General features: G+C 36.0%; 1 non-coding gene across 1 annotated transcript; it reads right to left on the bottom strand.

The window, feature by feature from the left end:
* Nucleotides 1-284: 284 nt before the first annotated feature.
* On the bottom strand, nucleotides 285-357 carry TRNAF-GAA (transfer RNA phenylalanine (anticodon GAA)). The gene has a single exon. It is a non-coding gene; the product is annotated as a tRNA-Phe (tRNA).
* Nucleotides 358-6153: the final 5796 nt, after the last annotated feature.

Raw genomic sequence — 6153 nt, 5'->3', positions numbered from 1 at the left:
GAAATAATCGCTAATGTAGTGAACCTGGATCAAACGTTACCTTTAAATCTTCCTTCTACTAATTAATTGAGATTGAGATTTTAAAAAGAAATAATTGCTAATGCAGTGAACGTGGATTTACCTTTAAATCTTCAATATGACGCTCTCAATTAAATCTTCAATATGACGCTAATATTAAAATTTAAAATTCATAAGTAAAGGTATTTCCACTAATTCATTATATTTTAAACATAAATAATCACTAATTTTAGAAAGAATAGTCAAATTATGCAACATGAACAAAGTGCGGTGAACGTGGATCGAACACATGACCTTCAGATCTTCAGTCTGACGCTCTCCCACCTGAGCTATCCCCACAATCATTGGAAATTAAAATTTATCATTAAAGGTATTTTCGCTGATTCATTGAGATTTTAAAAAGAAATAATGACTAATTTTTTATTGAATAGTCAGGTTATGCAAAAAGAAACAGGTGCGGTGAACGTGGAGATCAAACACGTGACCTTCAAATCTTAAATCTGACGCTCTCCAAACTGAGCTATCCCCGCTAACATTAAAAATGAAAGTTTTTAAGTTTTAAGTAAATAATTACTAATTTTAGATTGAATAGTCAAATTATGCACCGTGAACCATGTGTGGTGAACATGGATCGAACATGGTGAACATGGATCGAACACAAGACCTTCAGATCTTCAATCTAACGCTATCTCAACTGATCTATTCACACTAACATTAAAAATGAAAATTCATTAGTAAAGGTATTTTCGCTAATTCATTGAAATTTTAAATAGAAATAATCACTAATTTTTAATATGATATTCAAGTTATCCAACTTGTATAAGGTGCGGTGAACTAGAACACGTTAGGTATTTCCGATAATTCATTGAGATTTCAGAAAGGAATAATGACTAATTTTAGATTGAATAGTCGGGTTATGCAACTAGAATTAGGTGCGGTGAACGTGGAGATCAAACACGTGACCTTCAAATCTTCAGTCTGACGCTCTCCCAATAGAGTTATCCCTGCTAATATTAAAAATGAAAATTCATAAGTAAAGGTATTTCCGCTAATTCATTATATTTAAAAAAGAAATATCACTAATTTTAGATTGAATGAGCAAGTTATGATTTTAGATTGTATAGCCTGGTAATAAACTTGTATTAGGTGCGTTGAACGTGGATAAAACACGTGTGACCTTCAAATCTTCAGTCTAACAATCTCCCAACTGAGCTACTCTTGCTAACATTAAAAATGAATATTTATCCGTAAAGGTATTGGGTACGCTTCTGGAAATTCAACAAAAGGTAATAGTATTAGACCGAGATGCAAGATTTAAATCTCGCTTCTGGAAAATTCAACTAAGGCATTGGGTACGCAGTTATAGTACGACATTCCACCCATAAACAGATGGTCAAACAGAAGTGCTCAAGCAAATATTGGAAGACATGTTGAGGGTATATGTGATGGATTCTGCAGGAAGCTCGGATAAGTACCTACCCCTTATGAAATTCACTTATAATAATACGTGCCAAGCCACCATACAAATGGCCACATACGAGGTTCTCTATGGACGAAGATTTCGATCCCTTATCTTTTGGGAAGAAGGGGGGCAAACGACAACTATTGGGCCAGAGTTGGTGCAAAGTACCAACGCCGCAGTCCAGAAGATTAAAGCTAGGATACAAACCGCACAAAGCCGAGAGAAAAGCTATGCAGACCTAAGGCGCAAGGACATGGAATTGTAGGTAGGGGATCATATATTCCTAAAGGTAGCACCCCATGAGAGGGGTGCTCAGGTAGGGTAAAAAGGGGAAGCTAAGCCCTAGGTTTAATCGTCCCTTTGAGATATTAGAAAGGATTGGATCTGTGGCCTATAGAATCGGGCAATGCCCAAACTTGTCTGCAGTACATAATATCTTTCATGTATCCATACTACGGAAGTATACCCTAGATCGTTCGCACGTACTAGCTCATGAAACTCTCTTCTTGAGAGATGACCCAACGTATAAAGAAGACCCGATTCAAATAATAGACAAGAAAGTCAAATGATTGAGAAACAAGGGAATCTCTCTTGTTAAGATCCTATGGAAGAATTATAGAGTAAAAGAAACCACTTGGGAAACAGAAGGCAAATAAGAACCTTGTACCTTGACCTATTTTCGAATAAGCACTTTCGATGACTGAAAGTTTTCAAAGGGGAGGAGAATTTGCAACACTCAAGGTCTCCAATAAGAGACAGTGTATAATCCCTACTAGGTTGTATCTAGAAGTAAAGAACAAGTAAAATTGAAAAAACATTGAGAAAATGGTACTTTTTCTAATTTGTATAAACTTCCCCGATCATTAAATTTTTTATAGAATAAGAATTACAAGTTGCTTAAAAAAGGAAGGCTCCGATTGGAGAAGACTTTTCTGGCAGAAGATTCATAAAAATGAAGAATGAAATTATAGAAATTCTAGATGTTTCAATGGTAGTGGAAAATCCGTCTATAAATTATGAATAAGGGTAGACTATTAGGGGCAAGAAGCAAGCTTAATCGAGTACCCAATCGAGAGATACAAGTTTTTTGTTTTGGGGTATCGTGTTCATGGGTTTACCTAGAATTCGAGAACTATAGTCCACTATTCATTTACAAACTTGTTCCTGCACCTTCAAAATAAGTTTACCCATAAGTTTGGTGAAGGAAAGAGGTCCTCAAAGTGCTAGTAGGTTTTCACACGAATTAGTCCACGTTAGGTTACCTTCTAATGTTTTCCTAAGCTAAAACCTCAACTCCTAAAGCCTAACCCATGACATTATGTATAAACCTAGGTTCATCAATAATCCATGTACCAAGTACCTAGAACTATGTGAATAACATGCTAAATAAGTTGCTAGGATCCATACCCATAAGTAACCATTATCTGCATTACGATGTGTACTAAAAGGCCCCTATTCCTCTTTAGGTAGGATGTCCTGCAATATGTATCATGATTTGGATGTTATGATAGGCCTACCTTTCCCATCAGCTAAACGAGATGTCCTGCACCACGATTTACCAGTAGGATTACATGATTATTACGACACCACTCATGTGTTCATGGGGAGAAAATTGAAGGTTATTTTAGCGGAAGGTTTTCAAGATCAGTATATGATACATGACACGATGACCTCTAAGTTCTAAGATCCTGAAAACATAACAAGAAGTAATATCCTAGCTTAAGGTCGCGATTAAGAACCTACGAGTAGGCTACTTACTAAGTTTTACTCACTCCATGTTTATCATTTTTTTTTTCAAGTAACTAAGAGTTGGTCGTGGATGAGAGTGGACTTTGGAGTGTGGGCCAATGACTAACCTCTATTTTTAATCTAGTATTTTTTTGTTCTTTTGAGTCTACTTCTTATTTTATGTTTGTAACGAGTATGTATATGTAACACTCCAAAAAAATGAAGGAAATTAGCTCCCATAAGAATAAGCCACTCATGAAAGACCCAAAGGATAGAAAGGAAAAAAATTAAAGGATTAAGCAAGAACAAAGGACTTAGTCAAGTCACTCGTGTACCCTAACAAGTGATTTCAAGGAGTTAAAGTTCTTTTTTAAAAGGATTGGAAAGGAAAAAGTAATTATCAAGAATCTTTCTGGATTTGTAATTCCTTATTTAGAAGGAATCTCTAGATTCAAAATAAGCAAAAAATGATAAAAAAGGATGAGAAATTAGAAAAATTATGGATTTTTCGAGAAAAATAATAATAAAATATTCGAAAAGTGGCAAATTACCAAAATACCCCTATAAGAATAGATTATTACAGAAATGCCACTCTAATTAGAATCAGAGCATCTACCGTGACCATCCGAGCAAAATCCTTCGAACACAAATTTTAATCATCGGATCTCCTCCAAAATTTGATATGATCTAGAACGAACACGCACGAATCATCACATCCAACGACTAGTATTCAAAGCCAAGGTCGGTAAGGCTATGATCGGAGTTGATATCTCCGAAAAACTATCAAGAAAGTTCGATCTCTAAATAACGAAAATTCTGGAGCTGTCAATGTCGATTTAAGCTCCTCCTATAAAGTCTGAAGTAGGAGCAACAATACGGAATAAGAATCGAGAAAGGTTGATCCCCCAATCGAAGGCAATAAGCGTTTAGATTGTGGGTCTCCTACTCTCAGATTTCTTCCTAATTCGAGAGCAATCCTCCACCATTTCTCTTCAAACTTCTAAATAACGAAGAATCTGAAGCTCTCAATGTCGGTTTAAGCTCCTCCTATAAAGACTTAAGTAGGAGCAACAATACGGAATAAGAATCGAGAAAGGTCGATCCCCCAATCGAGGGCAATAAGCGTTTAGATTATTGGTCTCCTACTCTCAGATTTCTTCGAAATTTGAGAGCAATCCTCCACCATTTCTCTTCAAACTTATTCCTACCATTTCTCAACAAGATTACCCACAAGTTCTATGAAGGAATATAGTGCTGAAAGAGCCTAGAAACCATTCCCCCAATTCAATCAACCATTGAAGAACTTCAAGAAAAACTTGAAAATCCAATCCGAGGATACATGATGATTCGTCGAGCAAGAAAGATTCCAATAAGTTTCTACACCTCCAAGGAATGCTTCCATAGAAGACCACAAAGAAAAGTAACCTCGAGAGCGTGTCGAATTGAAGGAAATAGGTTTCGAAATTAAATTGGGGATAAGAGTCGAATTCCTATCTACGATCTCTTTTCCTTCAAATTAAGGATCCTCCAGCTTCAGAGGAAGAAGTTGAGTAAACTTGATGAAGGAATCGAGAGAGGAAACATCTTAAAACAAGCTACCCAAGAGATCGAAATATCTGGCGTTTCGAGTGAGTTGCATACCGAGAATGATTTTTGGAAATTAACGTCTTACATTCAAAGACGTTCCTCCAAACCAATTCCTTTAGCCTAAAGAAAGGATATGGAAGAGGTTCGATGAAGAAATAGGGCCTTGAAACCCCTAGAATCGGCTACCCAATAAGAAATCCTTTGTTTTATCTCCAGCGATAAATCAGATTTTGGATGAACTTTGGAAGCGAATATCTTAGGCTACGATCCACGAGAAGGTATCAAATCAATCACTAGCCCTTCCTTGTAATACCCATCTTTAAGTTTCACGAAGAAATCGAGGAGAGAAACGCTGTAAATGTGGCTGTACAGGCCGAGTTTCAGATGGCGGCGACGCGAAAAATGCGCATCTTCTTCCTGTTCAGAGGAAGAAAACGATGATATGGCCAGTTCAACTGAACTGTCCAAGTCAACTCAAAATTTGACCTTTTCTCGGATTTTCTCAATTTTAACCCCATTCCAGACCGATTCTCATAGAAAATCTTATGGTTTCAGGAACTAGACACAATAAGGAGTACGTGGAAGGAAATTTTGAAGTAATTTAGATACTGGAAGCTCAAGAATGGACGTCCCAAACGTCGACGACGAGGCAAGTAGCCACCTTGGACTTTTTGTTAAGAAATACTTGTAGAAATTGCTTGGATTTTCATATGAACTCTAAACCAAGTATGAATTAAGGATATATGAAAGAAAAACCCAAAGAACTGTGAGTTAAGACCCTGAACCAATCAAATAGCTCGAGATTTAAGTAACGTTAAAATAACCCACTATATGAGCTCCGCTGCCTATCAAATTTTAATACTGAGTATATTATAGTATGTTGAGATTAGATATGAAATTTGGTGGTCATTAGATAAGGATAAGTAGGTAAACCAAGAAACAGTGTAAAATGACTATAGTGCCCCTAAGGTAATTTACCTTTGGTTCATGACCTAGATGACCTTTAAATGCTATGAAATTCATCGGTAGATCTTATTTTATGAAATGTTATATGAATCTTTATCCCAAGAAGTTATATAAGGTAATGAAGTTTGGGAGTTATTGGAAAACTTTAGCGAAACCAAGATATGGGAGAAAATGCTCATCACGATCCATATGACCTTTGCCATGAACCACGATGTTTATAAGTTTTGTAGTCAATGTTGCCAATGTTTGCTGCACACAAAAAAAGATAGGGATGTTAAATTTTTAAGTCACTTTTGAAATATTAAGTCATAAATTGGGTAACAAAATATTAGGAGCATTGCTTAGAGCTATTATTTATAAGAATATTAAGTCATAAATTGGGTAACAAATTA

This window comes from Cucurbita pepo, chromosome 10 (genome assembly GCF_057944985.1).
Source record: "Cucurbita pepo subsp. pepo isolate OVF chromosome 10, ASM5794498v1, whole genome shotgun sequence".
Classification (NCBI taxonomy): Eukaryota; Viridiplantae; Streptophyta; class Magnoliopsida; order Cucurbitales; family Cucurbitaceae; genus Cucurbita; species Cucurbita pepo.
The sequence above is the reverse complement of the archived record's forward strand: the minus strand, read 5'-3'. Positions and strand labels throughout refer to the sequence as shown.